This window comes from Schistocerca piceifrons, chromosome 11 (assembly GCF_021461385.2).
Source record: "Schistocerca piceifrons isolate TAMUIC-IGC-003096 chromosome 11, iqSchPice1.1, whole genome shotgun sequence".
NCBI lineage: Eukaryota > Metazoa > Arthropoda > Insecta > Orthoptera > Acrididae > Schistocerca > Schistocerca piceifrons.
The window spans coordinates 20047927-20072832 of NC_060148.1; the positions used below are offsets into that span (position 1 = coordinate 20047927).

A 24906-nucleotide genomic window follows, 5' to 3' on the forward strand; every position below is an offset into this window, starting at 1 on the left:
GCCAACACCATACAGAATTCCAGCATGACCGATGGAGTTCTACGCGAACTTGTAAGTCATTTTTAGCTAGGCGTCCGGATACATTTGATCACATAGTGTACAAGCAGTAATTTGACTCGCTGTTGACATTGCTTATCGACATCCATCGAGGAATCGCATCGAATGCGGCCTTCAGTCCGGTCAAGGTAACTGACGCCGTAGACCCGTTCCTCACCGGCTGCTGCTATGGCTTCAGCGCTCGCCGTACCGCGACGCCGCGGCAGTCAGTGAAGGCACTGCGTGTGCTGGACTTACACATGCCGATATAGGAAGTGCTCTGTCCCCACCCACTCACGGTCGTTCTTATTCATTTGTTGAACCGCAATGACGGCTGTCGTGTAGCCCTGTAGCACGACGATCCTGACCTGCCTATTAGGTAGGCCCTGGCCCATGCGCCAAACTATGAGGACCACTGGTGTCCTGACCCAGGATGTTAGGGAAGATACCCATATCCACCGATCTGCGACAGCAGCAGATTGCGGCGTTAAACCCTGTGACTGGTCATGGCAAGGTAGCGGTCTCTCCCAGTGGGGGCTATCATTGCTCAGTATCGTGGAAGACATCTACAATAAACTTGTATGTCACTTTACCGCTATGAGGGAATCGAATGTGATCTTTATGTACACCACCAATCCATTTGACTGTTTGCCTTACAAGCTAAAATGCTGGGGTATTTATGGAGTGAACTAGTGGCTGCTATTTACGCGGTGTCACTTTTCATGGCCACATACTAAACTAAACTACGTCCGAACAGGCCTTGGAATGCCCAGTGGTACCGACCGGCCGCCATGTCATCCTCATCCCACAGGCATTACTAGATGCGGACATGGTGGGGCATGTGGTCAGCGCACTGCTCTCCCAGCCATAGGTCAGTTTACGAGACTGGAGCCACTACTTCTCAGTCAAGTAGCTCCTCAGTTCTTCTCACAAGGGCTGAGTGCACCCCCCTTGCCAACAGCGCTCGGCAGACCAGATGGTCACCCATCCAAGTGCTAGCCCAGCCCGACAGCTCTTAACTTCGGTGATCTGACGGGAACTGGCGTTACCACTGTGGCAAGGCCGTTGGCCTCATGGACGCATAGAACTCGCTATTACGAAGATGACAACGGTTCTCACTCCACCGAGCTCGCTTCACAAGTTTGTTACACTGCAGAGCTTCTCTGTAAAAGCTCTTAGCGTGCATTGTTGCATTAGCAGCAGCATTCATCATATATCATAGGTGACGTGACACTTTCTAATTGCGCTGCTCATTGCATTTCTGCTGAGCTCTGCTGTCTGGCTTGCAAGAAGTGCCGATATTGTCGGCGGTGAAGTGTTGTTGTTGGCATCCACATCGTATTGCCGTAATGTAAGCGAGATGGCTTCGCTCTGACACTTACAATATTTTGACTATTTTCTGCCTTGTACAAGGCTGGCATGCAGCAACAGTTTAGACCAATGTTCGTCAATAAGCAGCCTTTTGTGGGACAGCTTGAGTCTTTCTTCAGGCATCTGCCGACTGATTTTCTTCAACACTTCCGTGACATTCTGCCCTTCTCTGTATACATTCTGTAGCCCCTGTGAGTCCTATCTGGTTTTGATTCCACACACTTGAGTATCATTCTGTGACGAGACCCACAAATGTTTCTTAACAAATGTCGACTATACACTGGTTCCACTGTCCAAGAATCGTGCCAGAGACCCGAAGTCATCGTCACTACATTTCTCCCAAGCCCACTAGCTTTGAACTTGTCAGTGTCAGATAAACGAACAGCTAAACTGACACGGAAATAAAAAAGAATAAAAATGCAAGATTAGGAGGGAACCCTCCACTGGCTTTTTCCGCACCAGCTGACTGCAGTCCTGCCGTCTATGTCATCGACGTGGTTTCCGCACACTGACTCGTAAGTTATTCGGTGAATTCCTGTGTAGTCTTCTAGTGCTGAGGCAGTACCCGTTATGACAGCTGGACTTGCGTCTGCCCTGCCGAGACGCACACAATCCGCCAAGTCATTCAGTGGCCTCTCAACGTCGAAGCAGCGGCCGCCGTGACCCTCCAAGTCGCTGCTGCTGCGCCATTCCTGTCAGCAGAACTGACGTCCCTGCATTTTACGTGAATATAAGTAACGTATTACGTTTCTAGCATTTGTAGACTTAGAGAAAGCTTTTGACAACGTTAACTGGAATACTCTCTTTCAAATTCTGAAGGTGGCAGGGGTAAAATACAGGGAGCGAAAGGCTATTTACAGTTTGTACAGAAACCAGATGGCAGTTATAAGAGTCGAGGGGCATGAAAGGGAAGCAGTGGTTGGGAAAGGAGTGAGACAGGGTTGTAGCCTCTCCCCGATGTTATTCAATCTGTATATTGAGCAAGCAGTAAAGGAAACAAAAGAAAAATTTGGAGTAGGTATTAAAATCCATGGAGAACAAATAAAAACTATGGCTACACTCCATACAAATACTTTCAGAAATGACTTCCTGACACTTAAATCTATACTCGATGTTAACAAATTTCTCTTCTTCAGAAACGCTTTCCTTGCCATTGCCAGTCTACATTTTATATGCTCTCTACTTCGACCATCATCAGTTATTTTGCTCCCCAAATAGCAAAACTCCTTTACTACTTTAAGTGTCTCATTTCCTAATCTAATTCCCTCAGCATCGACCGACTTAATTCGACTACATTCCATTATCGTCGCTTTGCTTTTGTTGATGTTCATCTTATATCCTCCTTTCAAGATACTGTCCATTCCGTTCAACTGCTCTTCCAAGTCCTTTGCTGCCTCTGACAGAATTACAATGTCACCAGCGAACTTCAAAGTTTTTATTTCTTCTCCATGGATTTTAATACCTACTCCGAATTTTTCTTTTCTTTCCTTTACTGCTTGTTGAATATACAGATTGAATAACATCGGGGAGAGGCTGCAACCCTGTCTCACTCCCTTCCCAACCACAGTATCCCTTTGATGCCCCTCGACTCTTATAACTGCCATCTGGTTTCTGTACAAATTGTAAATAGCCTTTCGCTCCCTGTATTTTACCCGTGCCACCTTTAGAATTTGAAAGAGAGTATTCCAGTCAACATTGTCAAAAGCTTTCTCTAAGTCTACAAATGCTAGAAACGTAGGTTTGCCTTTGCTTAATCTTCCTTCTAAGATAAGTCGTAAGGTCAGTATTGCCTCACATGTTCCAGTGTTTCTATGGAAGCCAATCTGATCTTCCCCGAGGTTGGCTTCTACTAGTTTTTCCATTCGTCTGTCAAAAGTATCATGTGAGACATAATACTAATACTAAAACTATTCACGAAATATCGCCCAAAATTCTTTGTTTTGAGGACTTTGTAAATAGGACATATCAATTTTAGGGTGATGATACATGTTACGTTTGTTACATTGAGTGCAATACAAATAGATGTATACTTACAGTCACTAATGTGGAATGCGACAGTTGAGCAAAGAACGTAAATTTAGTCACAATCTTTGGTTTATTAACATTCTGTGAAGTACATGGAAGTTGCTACCCTAACGAAGTTCATGAAGAGCGATAGAATTAACGTTACTCGAAGATTTATATCGCCTTTTTCCAGTATATTATGGGCAGCAGAAATAAATCACCGGTTACTACGAACTGTAACTAATGTCATGAAACCGATTTCATGTTGGAAATAATGTACGCCACTCTCAGTGTTTACACGTTTTATTTTTATGTCTTGAAATAGTCACACCAATCTTGCTACGCAACAGACGTCTATCACCTTGTGATGATGAATCGCTAGGCGAATCCAAATCGGTCACAGTAAAAAAAGAAAAAGAAACGAGTATCCACAAAAGGTGACTAGTTGCAGTACCGGGAGTCATTCTGAGCCATTGCGAGTTTAGTGCCGGCTCTGTTAACGTTTCATTCTCCACTGCTAATTTTGTATTGTGGTCAGGATAAAAATTTTCTGGGGAGCTCAATTGTAAGTCATTCCTGAAGACAGTCGAGACTTCTTTTAAAAGTATTTCATTCATTAGAATAGTTTCAAATATCCAATTTGTTACCTAAGTATGGACCAATAGCCAGCATTGTTAGGTTGTGCCGATATAAAACTGATGCGTGGTCCACAGCAGTGGGTAGCAATGGGCTGTTCTGTTTGTGGCAGCCGAAATTTGGCATCAGTTTAGAGAAATTGGTGTTCTGAGTTTTATTCCCATGTCTCCAAGGTACGCACGTTTGTGGAACTGGAAACTACACGGAAAGCTGTGGAAGTCGTCCAGAAGAAGGAAATATGCCACTTCAAAGCCACTGAAAGCTTCAGTTTACCTCTGTCAACTCTACAACACTACCTGAGGAATTACAGTGAACAAAAAATGAGTGAAATAATTAGAACACTACAGAAAATTCCTACTTCCGGTACGAACAGAAGATGATCTTGCAACGGCACTGCAGGAATATGAACAACAGGTAGTATGCACTTATAGCTATTGATTTTAAATCTCCCGGATTCTGACTCACAGAGCACAAAAGAATTACCAAATACTTTCGGTGGGGGACAAGTCTTCTGTAGGTGAAACATAACTGAGAGGGTTTCTGAAACGAGAACTTGAGATTTCAGACATGTGAGAAGCTTTCTGTAGTCAGAGCTAAGGGCTTTGCAAACGAGGTAGTACACTTCCTTTCAGCTATTGAAAGGTGACTCAAAAGCCCTGCAGTTTTCTGCCCACATACTTTTCTATTGTGATGTCAGTGGTATCGCTGTTGTCCGGGATTGATCTAGCAGGGTTACAAGTTTCAAAGGCGAAACGAGTGTCTCAAAAATGGCTTCTGTTGTGTCTAGGCAAGACAGCCTAGACACAATGCGAGGAAGCCGAAAGGCACGCGCTAAGCTAAAGCAGGATGGCGTGAGGTCTGAAACAGGATACGCAATGAATGCTATAAAGAAAAGTACGTAGCTGCTGGAATACTTAACTTTAATCCATCCTTTTGGTACATCTGGAGATTGTGGCGATACAAGTGAGACTCTTTAGATACATGCAATGTTACTAATGGCGCCTTGCTAGGTCGTAGCCATTGACTTAGCTGAAGGCTATTCTAACTATCTGCTCTGCAAATGAGCGAGGCTTCGTCAGTGTGCATCGCTAGCTACGTCGTCCGTACAACTGGGGCGAGTGCTAGTCAGTCTCTCGAGACCTGCCTTGTGGTGGCGCTCGGTCTGCAATCACTGATAGTGGCGACACGCGGGTCCGACGTATACTAACGGACCGCGGCCGATTTAAAGGCTACCACCTAGCAAGTGTGGTGTCTGGCGGTGACACCACAGCTTCAGCAGATAGAATTGCTCCTATGACTTTTCTTAGATGTACGAATCCAAATGGCCATTTTGTGCCTCCATCCATTCCATTTCAGGACAACAAGAAACCATTTAATCGTGTCAATGCAACTCTGTGATAAAGTGTCCGCAGTCTGCTCGAACACAGCTTCCACTGACTGGTTACAACACTGTACAAAAAAACGCGAAACCCGCACCCAGTAATGTTTGTTCGCGATGCGCGTCTCTCCCACACTCATAACTATGATACTGCTCGAGAACAGGGCGTTCCACTTATCCCTTAAAAGAAGTGCCGTTCCGCAGTTGATTTCTGGATCGACAGTAATGACAGCCTGAAAGTCAGGCAATGTTCCTACAGCTGTCCTTGATACTTGCTGCAGAAATATTACATCAAACACGACTTGGTGTATCAAATAATTTCGCGCACTACTTGAAACAGAGGTTGTTAGCGAAATAATGTTTGGTGTTAGTACACCGTGGGCGGCCGTTAGATGGATGTAACATGCTGTGATAGGACTGTGGAGTTACTGGGAGAGCGGAAGAAAATATCTTTGTAATACTGTGACATTGACTGGCAGCCAGACGCTGGTGTCTTCGAGCACGGCTGAGTTTTAAATTGTTGAGTACAGCTGGAGCTCGAAGCGCTAAACAGTGTTACAAATTGTATATTGGAGGTAATCATCCTGACTTGGTTTCGGCCTCTCTGTCGTGTCTTCTCTCTCTCTCTATCGGCGGTTGTGTTCCGCCGCAGTGGTCGGACCGCCACTAGAGATGGGGGATGCACTCTTGAACTAATTCATAGAGTTGAATCTTTCAAAGGAGTGAACAATCAGTGATTCAGAAAAAAAGAACGGTAGCTCCAAACGTTTCCCACGGCAGAGAGAGAGAGAGAGAGAGAGAGAGAGAGAGAGAGACGGAGCATATCAGCGGCGCCTCTGCTGGTCACAGCACAGTGCACGCCACACAACACAGCCAGCGCCGGCCTCTGCCCTGCTTCTACCTTGGCTGCCTCCATTGTGCAGTGCCCCATTGGATTTAGTGTTTCACATATGCCGTGCCATCTCTGTGCGTCGTCTGCCGCGCGCAGTGTCTGGCGCAGCTTGACTTCGCATCGCACTCTGTCGACGATCGTTTCAGTCGCACGTCCTGCCCTCTGGGCAGTTGATGCGAGCAACAGGACAGAGAGCCACCTAGCGGATAACATAGGAACTACTTGCAACAACCTGCTCGCAAGAGAACAGACGATTTGTCTCGGAGCGGGTAGGTTCACCGCTCCCCCCACCCTCGGAACTCGCCCGCTCAACGCTCACCCCACCGTTCTCGACTCTAGCCAGAGCGTTGAGCAAAGCTACTCAGGTGTCACTCTGGTCTCTGTGGTCTCTGCGGTCTCGGCTCACGCAGTAATACAGCTCGCGGCTCGACCTGCTCGACTCAGCGGCTCTGCATCGGAGTTCGTCTCTACTGGATATTGTTCTTCGTAGTAATACCGCTACGTATATTACATTATTATGTTATGTATACATCATTTGTTTTTATTTTATTTTCATTTGTTTAAACTGATTAGATTAGGTTCCTGACGACTCCTCTTACTATAGGATTTTTATTATGGACACTCGAATTTACGCTTTAATTACGAGCGAACCGATAAACGTATCGCAAAATGTGATACACCAATATTTTCCTTGTTTTATTCTGCGTAAGGCTATATGCAGCACTTTCGTTTTACAGTCAAATTTATAGTTTTTTTCTTATTCTGGTACGGATTTTGTGATTTTAGGCGTCTTCGGAAGGAAACGTTCACTTTAAAAATATATGGCTTGCGATGTATTTGTATGAGGTTAATGATTGTAGCCAAATATATTGTTAATGTAAATCTCAAGTTACAACATTTTCCGATCACCCAAAAAACCACGATAGTGCAAAATAAATCAATAATCAAAAACTTTGTCATATCGTGGAAATTTCAATAAACAATACAAAATTCTTACTCATTATCTGTGTTACTTCAAAATAGGAACAAATAAGATCAAAATACAGGTATAGTACTGGAATAAACCAAGTTTAAAGGGCAATGTGCCTTCCATTTATTTTCTATTGTAAATGAGTGGTGAGTCATGAAAAAGAGCTAATTCATTTCAGGGAGTGAACAGTTCTGATCCGATCTCTGAAAAGAACAGTTTTGCCCATCTCTAACCGCCACTCTGCTCGCAGTGCCCTTATGGCCTGTTCCCGCCTCGCCCGCTGCTTCTGCGCACGCGCGGCACTCAGCCGGATTGGCTGTCCACATTCGGCGTCGCGTCCCCGCCTGCGAGTTTGCACTCGAGGACCGCGATGGCCGTTTGCGCGGGCAGTCTGACGACGGGAAATGTGAGGCACGAATGTCGCAACCTGTTGCTATTTGTACGTGAATAACAGTGCTGTAAGCCACAAGACGGAATCTTTACACAGGTTTTCGTTATGTAGAGAGTAGCGCAACATGTTACGGGTATGCTGTTCTTCCCAGAAATAACTGTTCCTTCGGCTTGAGTTTCGTCGATCACATTCGGATCTCGGAAATTACTTTCTTGGTTTCTCGTGTTCTGGCGTACGCGGACGCGCACTTGTATGAAAATCAGTGCTGTAAACTCATCGCTTTTAAACCAGGCCTGAAACGCATTTGCCTGTCTAAAGCTTATTTTACAATATTCTTGGACTCCTTGCACTGATGGCCACGCTGTTAGTGCTGCAGAGGAAATTTCTGTACTGACCGCTCAGGTAACGTGAAGCCTGTTTGTTGTCGTTCTGGCTAAGCAGAACGATCTTCCTAACTTTCTTTGTATTCCTATAAACGATCGTATGCTGTGACAATGTTATGCTCTTGTGATCACTGATTCCCTGTTCTGCCCTTACAGATTCAGAAAGTCCTGCTGACTTTGTCACCTGCAGGCCTAAGACGTTGTCTTCACGAGTCGGTTCTCAGATTAATGCCTCGAGGTAGTTTTTGGCTAAAGTACCTGGATCAATTTCTCATGACTGTCTGGCCCTACCACCAGTCTTAGCCACCTGAGACTCCCACTGTATGGATGGCAGGTTAAGGTTTCCACCTAAAACTTTAATATGGCCACGAAATGCACGTCAAATATTCTCCTGGTTTCCACTCAAAATATTACCCCACTGTTGCTGCTGACAGGGTGGGGGGTCTACTATCGTGTTTGATCCACCTTCAACGCTTGTCTCGGCACAAATTATTTTACACTCGGGATCTGCACTAATCTCACTAATGTAATCGCGTTTTTTCTGGTGTAAACACAAGCGTTCAACCTATCTTTATAACATACATTGCTACCGGAATTTGCACCGATTGAGGTGGCGCAGTGGCTAGCACACTGGACTCGCATTCGGGAGGACGACGGTTCAATCCCGCGTCCGGCCATCCTGATTTAGGTTTTCCGTGATTTCCCTAAATCGCTCCAGGCAAATGCCAGGATGGTTCCTTTGAAAGGGCACGGCCGACTTCCTTCCCCTTCCTTCCCTAATCCGATGAGACCGATAACCTCGCTGTTTGGTCTCTTTCCCTAAACAATCCAATCCTACCGGAATTTAGAATCTCGTTGCTACTGAATTCGGGTTTCACCCAGCTTTCTGTCCCTAGTACTGTGTTGGTATTGTTACCGATTACAAGCGAGATTAGTTCTGACCCCTTTCCGTAGACGCTCTTGCACTTAATTAATACCACGTGGACATAGTGAGAACAATTTAAGGCCAAATTCTCTAGATTATAGTGTCCTGCATGTGTGTCGGCGCTGGGTCGGCGGTAACAAACACGTCACGGGTTGCGTGGATTCTGGGAGCAATCGCCATTCAACGTCAGTCTGTTGAGAAAGGATGAAAAACCGGACAGAGCTCTTAATCCACTGGTTCAAATATATCTCTCACATTATCAGAGAGGACTATGTTGAGATGCCCTTTTACTTACTAAATATGTAACGTTCTTTACGAAAGTGTAGCGTTCTTTATTAACAGTAAAATACTTGAAACCTCCTGGCAGATTAAAACTGTGTGCCAGACCGAGACTCGAACTCGGGACCTTTGCCTTTCGCAGGCAAGTGCTCTACGAGACGAGGTACTGGCAGAAGTAAGGCTGTGAGGCGGAGCGTGAGTCGTGCTTGGGTAGCTCAGTTGGTAGAGCACTTGCCCGCGAAAGGCGAAGGTCCCGAGTTCGAGTCTCGGTCCGGCACATAGTTTTAATCTGCCAGGGTGTTTCATATCAGCGCACACTCCACTGCCGAGTGAAAATCTCATTCTGGAAACATCCCTCAGGCTGTGGCTAAGCCATGTCTCCGCAATATCCTTTCTTTCAGGAGTGCTAGTTCTGCAAGGTTCGCGGGAGAGCTTCTGTAAAGTTTGGAAGGTAGGTGACGAGGTACTGGCAGAAGTAAAGCTGTGAGTACGGGGCGTGAGTCCTGCTTCGGTAGCTCAGATGGTAGAGCACTTGCCCGCGAAAGGCAAAGGTCCCGAGTTTGAGTCTCGGTGCGGCACACAGTTTTATTCTGCCAGGGAGTTTCATATCAGCGCACACTCCGCTGCAGAGTGAAAATCTCATTCTTGAAATACTTAAATGAATGCCTGAACTGTGAATGCATACAAAACTGGAGTTATCGTGTGGCGTGTTGTAAGTGCAAGTGGTGTACTTACTCTGTGTAAGTGTTAGAAAAACTTTGTGCGAACTCATGGGGCGATGCTACTCCCAATACCAACAAAGAAATACAGTCACTGCAAAATACAAGCAGCCCCTGAGGTACTGAATGCTCTGGCCCTGTTCGAAACTGATAACTTTGGTCCCTGTACACATAAAAAATAATAATATTGTCTTACCTGTAAAGCAGCAATGGCGGATCGCGCTGTATTCTGCCCTCTCATGAAGAAGAATAAAATATACTAGCTACTGGCTCAGCGGAGTGCAATGCTGGCTGAAATATTTTGAAATATACATGAAATTCTTTTGGCAGATAAACTGAAACATTTGAGAAAAAGTGAATGCATTAAGAAAAACATTTGACCCGGACAGGGAGGTGGTAGTGATTCGGGTGAATTACTAATACTGACTTTTTCAATAGTGAAATTGTATTCAAAGTTAAGTTTGGCTTTTCACAACAACTGACATTTGAAATTACGTTACTCAGAAAAATTACATCCTTTATACTAAAGGAAAGCTCTTCTTTGCTGATGTAGTCGCAAACAATGACATTTGTACAGCGGGTATTAGCTATCATCACTAAAAAGCATAAAGACAAATCATCAAACTATTTATACCCGTGTTAACAAATCTCAGAAACATTACAGAAGGGTAATATCTAACTAACCTATACATCAAATATCTGGGGTTACCCAGAATAGAACTCGTTGCTATCACCCAACTCATTTACATTAATGCGCTGGCAAAGGGAAAGCAGTAAAAAATTAATCTCTTTGCCTTTACTGCGAGAAGACTTCCGGTTAAACATTTATATTTCCAGTAATACATGTACTCGTAAAGCCTCTTTGCAATGTCAATCCAGTAATCATTTCTTGTCACAATTAAATTTAGACTTCATCACTTCACTTTACATCCCATTATAAAATCACTTATCATTTTTAACTGTCTATTTTACATGTGGGATAACACAAAATATTGATATGAGATAATTCCTGAATTATCATCTAACACTTGGCAGCTTTACACAGCACATTAAAAACTGCCTACTCCATCCCCTTTCGCTCACAGACTGTTACACAGTCACTGCTGTGTGACAAGCGCTCTCTTACTCCAGCACTACAATCTCAGACCGGAAGCAGTATCTTTGGCTCTGTGATCGTGCAAAGTCAGCGATCCGCTTTATAGAGCCCATCAGAAATGTAATCGTTTACAATATAATAGTTTCATTTTACTTTATTAATACGATTATTGTATTCTAGTGTCACATAAGTGTACCCGACTAGACTCCTTTCAAATATTCTAGAGTGCTCCGTTCCGGAAACATTGATACGTGTGAAGTATGTCAATACAAACGGCAAAATTTCAGTTCAGTTCTTGATTGGTGGCTGAGTTACAGTAATCCTAGTCTGCGAAAGGACCTTGTCCACTACTGTTCTGAGGCAGCTTTTCAGAAAAGGAAGACAATGCAATTTCACAATCAGTCTTCAAAAGACGCACTCGGCCCTTCTCCTAGTCGTAACGGGAACCGATACTTTGTGATGAAACAGACCAAAGCCCCCTGTTGCCACTTATTGATTTGTAGACCATTCTAAAGAAAACGACATCAGGCTAACACACACAGAAGCATTGAAAGCGGACATCCTTGGCTGACAGACAGAGGAATTGTCACACGACACCTGTTTTTCTACAACTGATATCTATTATAGTACTTGCATTGCTTATTAGAATTCGCAGTAAGTTTGTAAAACGAATGCTGGTTTCCTGTTTGTGCAGGAGTTACCATAGCTATTTGTGGCTGACACAATAAAAAACCATGTGCGAGTCGGGCGAAAGAACTTGTCACAGGTTCATGTGCTCTTGCTGTGTGTAGTATCACGTATCTGTACGCACAAATGGCTTCTAAAGTGTTCTTTCGTGCAGTTTCGCATTTGTGGTGATGACCAATAGATCTACGCATGGCACGTTTTAATGTTGAGACGACGCTTTTCAAAATGGTGCATGGGGGCTTAATTAAAATGCAATAATTTTAGTAGCTGTGTGTCCGGTTACGAAGTCTCGTAACTGGTTGGCCCTGAGTAGTATCAGTACGCAATCTGACTGCATAAACTAACAGTAGAGAATGACAAGAAATTTCCATTAACACAATTGATTAATTAAGTCCCCTGCAACTATAAAAGCTACGAAACAACAAAGCACAAGGGTAACTGTTCTGTGTGTGGTAGTGTGATTCAACGTACATTTATCTGGCACGGTTCTTCCTCAGTATGACAAGATATTTTAAACACCATTTACAATGAACTAATTGAAAAACCAGAAATACTATCTATAATTGCACATAGAAACCAGAATTACAAGTCTAACACATGAACACGAGAAAGATGCTTTGTTGACTGAACCTGTGACCAAGAGGCATTGTCGTTAAAGGAATGTGAAATAATTTTTTCTTTTACCTCAATATATATTGACGAAAAATACACTGTGATCATTGCAACATCTTCCATCTATACATTACACCAACCGAACAGCATCTACTCTCTCGCCCAACAGAACAACAACTGCACTCAACATCCTTTGAACTAGTACAGCCCTTGACATTCTCTGAACTACTACTGCGCCAGTGGAGGCGGCGGAATAATAATCTTTGGCGCAATCTCTGGCGCTGTGACTCAGTGTAGCCACCTTTCATATGCCCCTCCTCCACGGGCTAGTATTTGGTGGTATTTTTGCCAGCATTGGTGATGAAAATACCACCAAATTCGTCTAAAAAATACAGACAAAAATAAAAGATGATAAATTTTGGCTTTGCACTGACCCTTCAATAACCTAATATATAAAATACAGTAAGGAATACAAATGCTTGCATACATGTGATTGTACATAATAGTTTACACAAGTAGCATTTCTCAGAGTAGTTAAACAGTTCAATCAATGGCACCAGCAATGACGAATAGGTGCAGGTAAGAGTCACATAACATTTCATGAACAGTCTATACACAATAAATCAATTTATACAAATGTTCACATAAAATCTTTTCAATAGTTCAATAAACAAGTAGCACTCCTCAGAGTAGTTGACAGTTCCAACAGTAGCACCCAGCAATGGTCAACAGGTGCAAATAGCAGTCCCATAACATTTCATAAACAGTAAATACACAATAAATCAGTTTACAAAAATATTCACATAAAATCTTTTCAATAGTTCAATAAACAAGTAGCACTCCTCAAAGTAGTTGACAGTTCCAACAGTAGCACCCAGCAATGGTCAACAGGTGCAAATAGCAGTCCCATAACATTTCATCAGCAGTATTTGAACAGCTCGAACAATGGCACCCAGCAATAGTCAACAGGTGCAGACAGCAACAAGTGACATCATTTCAGTAGCAGCAGTTCCATCAGTGGCACCTAGTAATGTTGAACAAGTGCAGACAGCAACAAGTGACCTTATCAATGGCTGAGCAGTTCCAACAGTGGCACCCAGCAACGGCGAGCAGGTGCAGACCCCAACAAGTGACATCTCATCAATGGTTGAGCAGTTCCAACAGTGGCACCCACCAATGTTGAACAAGTGCAGATAGCAGTCCATAATATTCACCAGCAATAATTACACAGTTCATCAGAGTTCCTCAGCAGAAATTAAACATTTCCAAGTGGCACCTATCAATGTTAACAGGTGTAAGCACGAACAACAGTCTGAATGCACACACAACTGCTTTTACAAAATTATTATCAATGCTCTCACACTAAACATACAAATTATAATAAACACACGAATGATATCAGATAATTGTTATATTATCTATTACAATACACAAATATCAGTAAACCTATAATATTTATGGGTGTCAGTACAAGCCACAACAAACAAGTAAAATAATATTTAGGAGGTAGGTCGGTACCAATTATTTGGGATTAGGAAAGGAAAAAACACAAAACACATTCACTCATCTTTCATCCACGTATTAAGTACTATTGTGTAACTGAATAGTGTTAACTGTGTAAATGCAATTCTGTCAAAATTTGATGTGCAACATGTGTATCAAGTAGTAGTCGCAGCAGTGTATAATAGTCAATAATAGTTAGCCAACGTCATAGTCATCATGTCAAGACCAATGTTTGCCAAGCCAAATCAAAATGTACAGTTGCTGAACAACTGTCAGTGTGCCAAGATATGCAAATACTTCCTCTCTCCAAAAAAAGTATATACTGCTTATTGATTTACCAAAGTGTGTGTGTAGACAATCTTTCTTCCACTGGAGTGTTCTAGTCTGCCATCTTCGTCCTTCTTGTTCCATATAAACCAACAAAAAAAATATGCTCCTCACTTACTTTACCTCTTATCCACCAAAACTCCAATAATCATCCACATCACACAATCTCAATACTTCAATAAAACCTCTTAAATATGTCGATACATATAAACCTTATCACCAATATCATTTCACTTCTATAACAACTCTTTCCTCTAGTCAGTCTCCTCAAACAAGTACAGATAAAATCCTAGTGCAAACGTCAATTCGTCATCCCATACAACCTGAAGACACAATGTCCACACACAACCTCTGTGTAATCCACCTGAGCCAAATCTTCTACTCATTATGAATTATAAAATACATTTTGGTTACCTTGTCCATCATAAAATAAAAGAAATACATACATGACCTCTAACAGCCTTCAATTTGAATAACTTTCAGTAAGTAGGTGCGAGTACGTAGTATGAATGGTCGCATAAGACTTTGAATGAATAAATCTTAATATTTCACAGTGTGTACACAACTTCAAGAATCATGGCAAAACAGAAGCAAACATGTGGAGTACTTCTTTGTGTCAAGTGTCACTTGCTATTTCAATTGCTCACGAAGAATGCAGTGTAATAACTGTCAATGGTCTAAACCTAGTGTTGGTATTTCATGTCGTTAGCTTTCTTTCTATTAGCATGAATTTATACAGCTTCCATAAAACCTCCAGTTCATGTGACTTCAATGAAGTTCCTTGTAGTTCGTAGAATTATAGCAGTTCATTTTCTTATCTTAAAATATAAAGCACTGAGCGCAAGCAAAACATGCAATAGCGCGTAAATATACCAGCAGAGACAGAATGTCAACAAGTGGATGCAGCACAATCCCTACAACGAGGCTCTGCCAAGCGAACAATCTATAATTAATACCATAGTGTGACCTAAACTCCATGTTTGTACGCAGTATATCAGCATTTCTATATACCAAATTAAAGAGTAGTTATGACAACAAAACAGAAATGTGTAAATATGCAATCCATACGCAAAGCAGCAAATATATATCTTACACATTAAACAGGTTATTAGCATCATATCAGCATAAGCAAATAAATGTTCATATGTAATCTCAATAAGTAAACATGAAGGCGCAAGCAGGTAAATGACAAAGTATAACTTACATACATAACCATATCAGCACAACTAATCAGGTGACAATTATAATTTAAATAAATAGGCACAGCAGGCACGTAATAAAAAATATGACATCAGTGAAAAAGCATAGCAGCCAAGCGATGCATAATACACATAAGTAACAACTCTGTTCATTAATAAAACATTGTCAAAATCAGTTAACACAAAGAATAAATCGCGAGTAGCAAATTACGTATAAAGTACATACCTAAGTAGAAATATATTACCTGAAAAATAAACTCAATTAATGGTTACCTTTTTAGTTTATTACTTTCTTCTTCGAAATTACCTTCTTCCTGAAATTTTCTCGATAGCAAGTCCTCTTAACGTCGGACACACACAGAATTTACCTGAAGTTCTTAAATATTTTATACAACTGTATCCTGGAAAAAACTGAACGTTAATAACATAAGTTATCAAGTCACTGTAGCTTTACACTGAATTTAATCGGAGAAATTAGACTGTGTATTTGGCTATGGCTCTCAGTGCATTCGCACTGAGCGCACGATCAGCTGTAGGCGCGTGACGTAGGAAGTTATTGTTTGCGGTCAACGACTGCCTTGTGCGGCGCGCAGACTGACTGTCGCTTTGTGTATGTGCCGCCGCCAAAACACGGCGCGGTGTCCTTGTATTCTCTGAGTGTTTACGTGTAACTGTTAATTTCTCAAAAGTATGTCATTCGACAAAAATTTTAACGTTCGATATATGATGTATTCCCTTAGAGCGCCGTGATTTCAGAGTTTCTACTTCGACAGTGTTATCATGAACAATTTTGCGAACTCTATATGGACCGTAATAAAACAGAAAAAAATTGCGAAACAAGCCTTTTCCTTAGTGAGACCATCGATGAGACTAAATTAACACCTTTTGACTAACTGACAAGGATTTTAAACGACCAGGACGTTTAGCTGATTTATCTCTTCTAGCAGCCGCAGATGCAATATTTTGCAGAGCCAGGTTCACAACTTCAGAATGCCGCAGTTTCCGTGTAGGCGGAAAAGGAACTATTTCAGAAATACGATTTGTCGGTACTTTATTTTTTAATATCAATATAGGCAGTAAAGAAGTTGAATCGTTAGGGAGTTCATTCAGAATGTTTTGAAAAATATGAAGATACTGATCCCACATTCTGTGATTATGATGACAATAAAGACGACACAATTTATTGATTTCCTTCACCCATCTCTCTGAAGCGTTAGATTGAGGGTGAAAAAGTGAAATGACAATTGGTTTAATCTTATGACGCCGTAGAGTACGAAGCCAAATTTTAGAGCGAAACTGTGATCCATTATCTGATATAACCTTATCAACATGACCCACTTCTTTAAGAAAATGTTTGATGAAAGCATTAGTTACTTAATGAGCTGTTGCTTTACGTAAAGGTGTAAAACACACATATTTTGATGTCAATTCCACTGCTACCGAAATGTACGCAAAACCATTAGTAGAACGAACCACTGGACCGAACAAATCGACTGCAGCCATCTCCTTTAATTTCGCTGGATTGATAGGAAACAACGGTGCTCTGTGAGAAATAGTTAGCGGCTTAGCCTTTTGACATAATTTGCATTTGGCAAGAACAAATCGAATATATTTTTCCATATTACTGAAGTAGCAATTTTCTCGTAATTTATGAAAGCATTTTCTGGGACCAAAGTGTGCATAACTGAAATGTGTATACAATCGATTTATTAACCCACTCATCAGGAATGCAAACTAACCAAACAGAGTTGTCAACCGATTTTCGTTTAAAAAGAATATCATTGCGAACTAAATAATATGTCTAATCGATACGCTTTCCTTTCTCCTCCACTTCTCCTTAATGTCCTTCCAGATTGGATCCTTGTTTTGCTCCTTAGCGATGTCCTGGAGCGAAGACAGAAAAAATTTTCAAACGCAACATCTTGAATATACAACAGACAAGAATTGTTTTCTTTGCAGTCCTCCTCAGCACTTTGTTTCAAACCCATAGGTGCACGTGATAAAGCACCAGCAATATTATTTGAAGTACCCTGTATGTAAACAACACTAAAATAAAATTCCTGTAGATACAGCGCCCATCGTGACAATCTTTCATGTGTTAATTTTGTTGACATAAGAAATTCCAGAGTTCGATGATCGGTGTAAACCTTAGTATGTCTGCCATACAAAAAGATGCGAAATTTTGTGAAAGCCCAAACAACAGCCAAGGCTCCAAGTTCCGTAATCGAATAATTCTTTTCTGATTTAGAGAGAACACGACTTCCAAATGCAATAGTTTTCTGTACTACAACGCCGTTTTCTTCTATCTCTTGAAATAAGTGTGCACCTTGGCCTTTGTATGATGAGTCCGTCGCCAAACAAAAATCTAGATAAATATGGGTGTGATAGAAGTGGAGCAACAACTAAAGCACCACGAAGTTGTTCAAATTCTGATTGAGCTTCCTCATCCCGTTGGCGGGGAGGCTTGCGTGCCTCAGCGATACAGATAGCCGTACCGTAGGTGCAACCACAACGGAGGGGTATCTGTTGAGAGGCCAGACAAACGTGTGGTTCCTGAAGAGGGGCAGCAGCCTTTTCAGTAGTTGCAAGGGCAACAGTCTGGATGATTGACTGATCTGGCCTTGTAACAATAACCAAAACGGCCTTGCTGTGCTGGTACTGCGAACGGCTGAAAGCAAGGGGAAACTACAGCCATAATTTTTCCCGAGGGCATGTAGCTTTACTGTATGATTACATGATGATGGCGTCCTCTTGGGTAAAATATTACGGAGGTAAAATAGTCCCCCATTCGGATCTCCGGGGGGGGGGGGCGGGGGGGCTACTCAAGAGGATGTCGTTATCAGGAGAAAGAAAACTGGCGTTCTACGGATCGGAGCGTGGAATGTCAGATCCCTTTATCGGGGAGGTAGGTTAGAAAATTTAAAAAGGGAAATGGATAGGTTGAAGTTAGATATAGTGGGAATTAGTGAAGTTCGGTGGCAGGAGGAACAAGACTTCTGGTCAGGTGACTACAGGGTTATAAACACAAAATCAAATAGGGGTAATGCAGGAGTAGGTTTAATAATGAATAGGAAAATAGGAATGCGGGTAAGCTACTACAAACAGCATAGTGAACGCATTATTGTGGCCAAGATAGATACGAAGCCCACACCTACTACAGTAGTACAAGTTTATATGCCAACTAGCTCTGCAGACGACGAAGAAATTGAAGAAATGTATGATGAAATAAAAGAAATTATTCAGATTGTGAAGGGAGACGAAAATTTAATAGTCATGGGTGACTGGAATTCGAGTGTACGAAAAGGGAGAGAAGGAAACATAGTAGGTGAATATGGATTGGGGGACAGAAATGAAAGAGGAAGCTGCCTGGTAGAATTTTGCACAGAGCACAACATAATCATAACTAACACTTGGTTTAAGAATCATTAAAGAAGGTTGTATACATGGAAGAACCCTGGAGATACTAAGAGGATGTAGATGAAGATGAAATGGGAGATACAATACTGCGTGAAGAGTTTGACAGAGCACTCAAAGACGTGAGTCGAAACAAGGCCCCCGGAGTAGACAATATTCCATTGGAACTACTGACGGCAGTGGAAGAGCCAGTCCTGACAAAACTCTACCATCTGGTGAGCAAGATGTATGAAACAGGCGAAATACCCTCAGACTTCAAGAAGAATATAATAATTCCAATCCCAAAGAAAGCAGGTGTTGACAGATGTGAAAATTACCGAACTATCAGCTTAATAAGTCACAGCTGCAAAATACTAACACGAATTCTTTACAGACGAATGGAAAAACTAGTAGAAGCCAACCTCGGGGAAGATCAGTTTGGATTCCGTAGAAACACTGGAACACGTGAGGCAATACTAACCTTACGACTTATCTTAGAAGAAAGATTAAGGAAAGGCAAACCCACGTTTCTAGCATTTGTAGACTTAGAGAAAGCTTTTGACAATGTTGACTGGAATACTCTCTTTCAAATTCTAAAGGTGGCAGGGGTAAAATACAGGGAGCGAAAGGCTATTTACAATTTGTACAGAAACTAGATAGCAGTTATAAGAGTCGAGGGCATGAAAGGGAAGCAGTTGTTGGGAAGGGAGTAAGACAGGGTTGTAGCCTCTCCCCGATGTTGTTCAATCTGTATACTGAGCAAGCAGTAAAGGAAACAAAAGAAAAATTCGGAGTACGTATTAAAATTCATGGAGAAGAAATAAAAACTTTTAGGTTCGCCGATGACATTGTAATTCTGTCAGAGACAGAAAAGGGCTTGGAAGAGCAGTTGAAGGGAATGGACAGTGTCTTGAAAGGAGGATATAATATGAACATCAACAAAATCAAAACAAGGATAATGGTATGTAGTCTCATTAAGTCGGGTGATGCTGAGGGAATTAGATTAGGAAATGAGGCACTTAAAGTAGTACAGGAGTTTTGCTATTTGGGGAGCAAAATAACTGATGATGGTCGAAGTGGAGAGGATATAAAATGTAGGCTGGCAATGGCAAGGAAATCGCTTCTGAAGAAGAGAAATTTGTTAACATCCAGTATTGATTTAAGTGTCAGGAAGTCATTTCTGAAAGTATTCGTATGGAGTGTAGCCATGTATGGAAGTGAAACATGGACGATAAATAGTTTGGACAAGAAGAGAATAGAAGCTTTCGAAATGTGGTGCTACAGAAGAATGCTGAAGATTAGATGGGTAGATCACATAACTAATGAGGAAGTATTGAATAGGATTGGGGAGAAGAGAAGTTTGTGGCACAACTTGACCAGAAGAAGGGATCGGTTGGTAGGACATGTTCTGAGGCATCAAGGGATCACCAATTTAGTATTGGAGGGCAGCGTGGAGGGTAAAAATCGTAGAGGGAGACCAAGAGATGAATACACTAAGCAGATTCAGAAGGATGTAGGTTGCAATAGGTACTGGGAGATGAAGAAGCTTGCACAGGATAGTGTAGCATGGAGAGCTGCATCAAACCAGTCTCAGGACTGAAGACCACAACAACAACAACAAGGAAACTACGAACATAACGTTTTGTAGTAGGAACAGCATAATTACGAATAGCGTCTAGTTACTCTGGATCAGGAGGAATACCTTCTGTAGAAATAATATGCCCAAGAAATTTCACATGAGAACGACCAAATTCTGATTTTTCCAAGTTCACTGTAATGCCAACTCTTGCAAAAATACATAACAATGAATCCAAAATTTTGTTATGCTCACTCCAAGAACGTTTAGCAATAAGAATATCGTCAACATATGAAGTAATATTGTCACGAAGATAAACAGGTAAAATTTCGTTTAAACCACGAATGAATGCTGCTGAAGATACAGTAAGTCCAAACGGTAATTTCCGAAATTGATAACAGTTACCAAAGGCTAAAAAGCCAGTGTATTTTCTACAATCAAGGTGGAGTTCTATTTGCCAAAAACTTGCTCGCATATCAGTTGTGTATAAAACTTTAATTCCATGGAAATGTTGAAGAAGTTCATCTAAGTTCTGTGGACGGTCAGTTTCAGGAATGATGATATTATTTATCTGTCTGGAATCCAGAACCAAACGAATTGACCCATCCTTTTTAAGAACGACATGTAATGGGCTGGTATAAGGACTGACTGCTGGCTCAATAATGCATTGATCTAACATGCATTGAAGTTCACTCTTAACCTTCTCTCTATAAGCCAAAGGAATAGCGTACGTTTTCCCCCGAAATGGTGTGTGTTCTTTTACTTTCAATAAATATTGTAAGCCTTGTATAGTTCCTGTGTGATGACTAAATACTGTAGCATGTGAAGTCAAAATTTGGTGCAATTCTTCTCTTGCAACGTCATCTGTCACTTCAGCTTTGTTAACCTTTTCATTATTTCATTCTTCACTATTAATCATATCATCCATCGCGTCTCTGTATCTATTGTCGTAGTCATGAATGAACACGTTGTCGTCATAATACTCAGCGAAAACATCAGAAGTAAGAAACCTTAAACAATTTGTGTCTGATTCAGATTTCGTTACACACTCGAAAAATTTCAAACATCTCAGCATTCTGGCAACAGTCAAGTTCACACTTCCTTCCTTAAAGTTTAAAATTGCCTTATGTGTGTTAAGAAACTCCATACCTAATATAATTTGTGTACTGAGTAATGGAACAATAATAAAATTAGCAGAAAATTCATATCCTTGACAAATAAAATTTAAGTTGGTCTGTTGTTTGACTTCACACTTTTTCCAGAAATAGCTCCTCGAATTGTAGTTTTAGAAACAGGTGACATAGGACAAGCAATAGTTCTTACACATATACGAAAAACTGATTCACTAATAACATTCAATGGGCTCCCAGAATCTAAAACCGCAGTGAACTTATTCTTACTCACACATAGTTCAATAATAGGATGTAAAAATGCGTCTACATTACCTTCCTTTTCGTCTAACAAAATATCTCTCATGTCTTCCAAGCGTACATAGTGTAAAGTCGTAGCGTCATTACTTTCTGAACCGTCTGTACTGCTGCCAGAAGCCGAAGCTACAAGTCATTGTCGATTGTTTGCGTCACGTCTTTGATTATTCGCGTCATTTCGCGTATTTGCACTTGTGTCTCTGAATTTCTGTCACGTGGAGAATGCCAATTAGGACCCAGCTGTCTGTTATATGTAAATTCTTGGTTGTGTCTGTTATTAAAATTTCTATTTTCCTGGCTATCTGCATGACTACTTCCTGTGTAATTTCGACTGTCACTTCTGAAATTATTGTTATATCCACTACTCTGGTTATTTCTGTAGTAAGAATTTCTATTATTGTAAAAATAATTTCTGTCTTTATGATGCCGATTACTGTTTCCGTATGATTGACCATTCCGGTAGGAATTTCCGTTATTATAATTGTCTGTGTAATTTCTGTTAGAACGTCTGTTATTGTCATAAGGCTGGTATCTATTGTCCCGTCTGTTTCGTCTGTCATTTTCAAACTTACCGCTATAACGTCCGTTCCGATCATTATACCTTTTCACTGAAAATCTATTGTGATTACCGTTACTGAAAAAATTACAAGAAGTTCCGTCGTCGTTGTCATACTCAAGTTCTTGTAGCAAAGTCTTAAAAGTTTCAACGTCGTCTTTACATCTTCCGGCTAAACCAATGTGTCTTATCGATTGTGGCAGCTTAGTTAAACAAATGTGAATTAATTCAGTCGGGCTATAAGGGTTGGAAAGGAATTGATTCTTTCGAATCACGTCTTCAAAGTATTCTGCCGGCGTGCGGAACTCAGACTGTTTAAAATTACGCTGCATAATAAGACTATGTTTGACCCTGTCTTGCGTGTTTTCGGACCAATATGCCGATAGAAATGCATGATAAAAATCATTTAAATTATTAGAATCTCTAATAAGTGCGCGCATGCGCCTCGCCGGTTCGTTTTCTAAATATCCACACATAAATTCCAGTTTGTGACTTAGTGGCCAATTTGGTGGAAGTGCATGCATAAATTGATCTAACCATGAACATGGATGTATGTCATTATTAGAATTGGGAAAGATCTTAAATTTCTGAACAGTTAAAAAGCGTTTATAGTCAAAGTTTTCGCCTCGTGGCGACAAAGACCTACCGCGTCTGTCCCAGTCCGAATGTCGATTATTGTCAAGTTCGCGCGCCTGGCGCTCTCTTGTTGCATCTCGTAAATGAAATAAATTACTTTCTTCAAACCCCTCTGCTATCTGTGATTCTAAATTTCTCCTACTGTCTTTTCCTACGATTTCGCTTTCAATTTGTTTAACTTGCTGTCGTAACGCCTCAAATTCCCTTTTAACGCGTCCATTAAATTTTCCTTGATTTTCAACAAGTTTACTTTTATTCTGGTACTCTTCTGTTTCTGCAAATAGCAATGGAGCTGTGTATCTCTGCCCCCATTTGAACTAAGACTTGTCAATTTATCTGAAATCTCCTCAACTTTTTCCGATAAGTCACCTATTTGTTCTTCCTGATTATTTACGTCTTCCGTAAGTGGCGCGACTCGGGTTTCAGTACTGACACATTTAGTAGTCAACTGTTCATATTGTTGTGTTAGGTTATTTATTCTGTCATTTGGTACGGATTCCTCGGTTCTTTCAAATATTTCTTCTTTCTCGTGTGCACGTTGTAAATTTAACTCTGAAAATTTTTGTACTATCACGCGATCTCTTTCTTCCTGTTCTCTATCCTGCTCCTTTTGTCTGATTTCTATTGAAATTAATCTATTATCGTGAGCATTCAAAATCGGTTGTACTTCTTCTCTAATTTCTTTCTTTAATTCATCTTTCGTGTTTTTAAAACATGTCCCTATTTGTGAGTCTAACCGTGTTTCCATTGTTCCCATATCAGTTTTAATTGTTCCTATTTCTGATCCCAAATTTAATATTGCACTCATCAACTGCTCCATATTAACCAGTTCGAAATTCTTTTTGCCCCTAACATTTCCCGTAAAACTAACTTCTTTCGTCATAGCTGTCAAGCTATCTGTGTTCGATACCATTCCAAAATCTTCTCTCTTTAATCTCGTATCCTGGGAATTTTTTGATTGTGAAAAATTTTGAACTGGTTCTGGACTATTTTCCCGGCTTATTAAACTGTTTTCTACTTCATTATTTATCATACTGTTCTCCTGTGTTGGCGAGTTCGCCATGTTAACAATTTCGTCATTCTGACTATCCATCATTTTTGCCTTTTTCATCGATCGCGTAATCATTTACAAAACATACAAAACTCGTCACTATACGAAAATTACACACAATATAACACTTTATCACCAACAGTACCATTCTCACGAAATGCTTCCCGACAAACACGACTAACGAACAATTAAAACCTTCACAATTGCACAAAATTGTCAAACCCGTATACAAGACATAAAAAATTAAATTCTGTAAAAACACCATTAGAAGAATGACAAGACAACTACACATGTTCAATAACCAAACCTACACATGCAATATAGACTACAATTACTAAACTACAAATTACTACAACAATACTACTGTCTGCAATTTTTACTATCAAAAGAATTCCAAGGGACGATCCGAAGCAGCAGTCGCCACGTGCATGGGGGCTTAATTTTTAAAAAAATGTAAATATTTTTAGTAGCTGTGTGTCCGGTTTCGAAGTCTCGTAACTGGTTAGCCCTGAGTAGTATTAGTACGCAATGTGACTGCATAAACTAACAATAAAGAATGACAAGAAATTTCTGTTAACACAATTGATTGCAACTATAAAAGCTACGAAACAACAAAGCACAAGTGTAAGTGTTCTGTGTGTGGTAGTGTGACTCAACGTACATGTATCTCGCTCGGTTCTTCCTCAATGCGACAAGATATTTTAAACACCATTTACAATGAACTAATTGAAAAACCAGAAATACTATAATTGCACATAGAAACCAGAATTACAAGTCTAACACATGAACACGAGCCAGATGCTTTGTTGACTGAACCTGTGACCAAGAGGCATTGTCATTAAAGAAATGTGAAATAATT

The 24906-nt window shown here is 41.0% G+C and overlaps 1 pseudogene; it reads right to left on the minus strand.

The window, feature by feature from the left end:
- Positions 1 to 988: 988 nt before the first annotated feature.
- Positions 989 to 1106, minus strand: LOC124720604 (annotated as a pseudogene).
- Positions 1107 to 24906: the final 23800 nt, after the last annotated feature.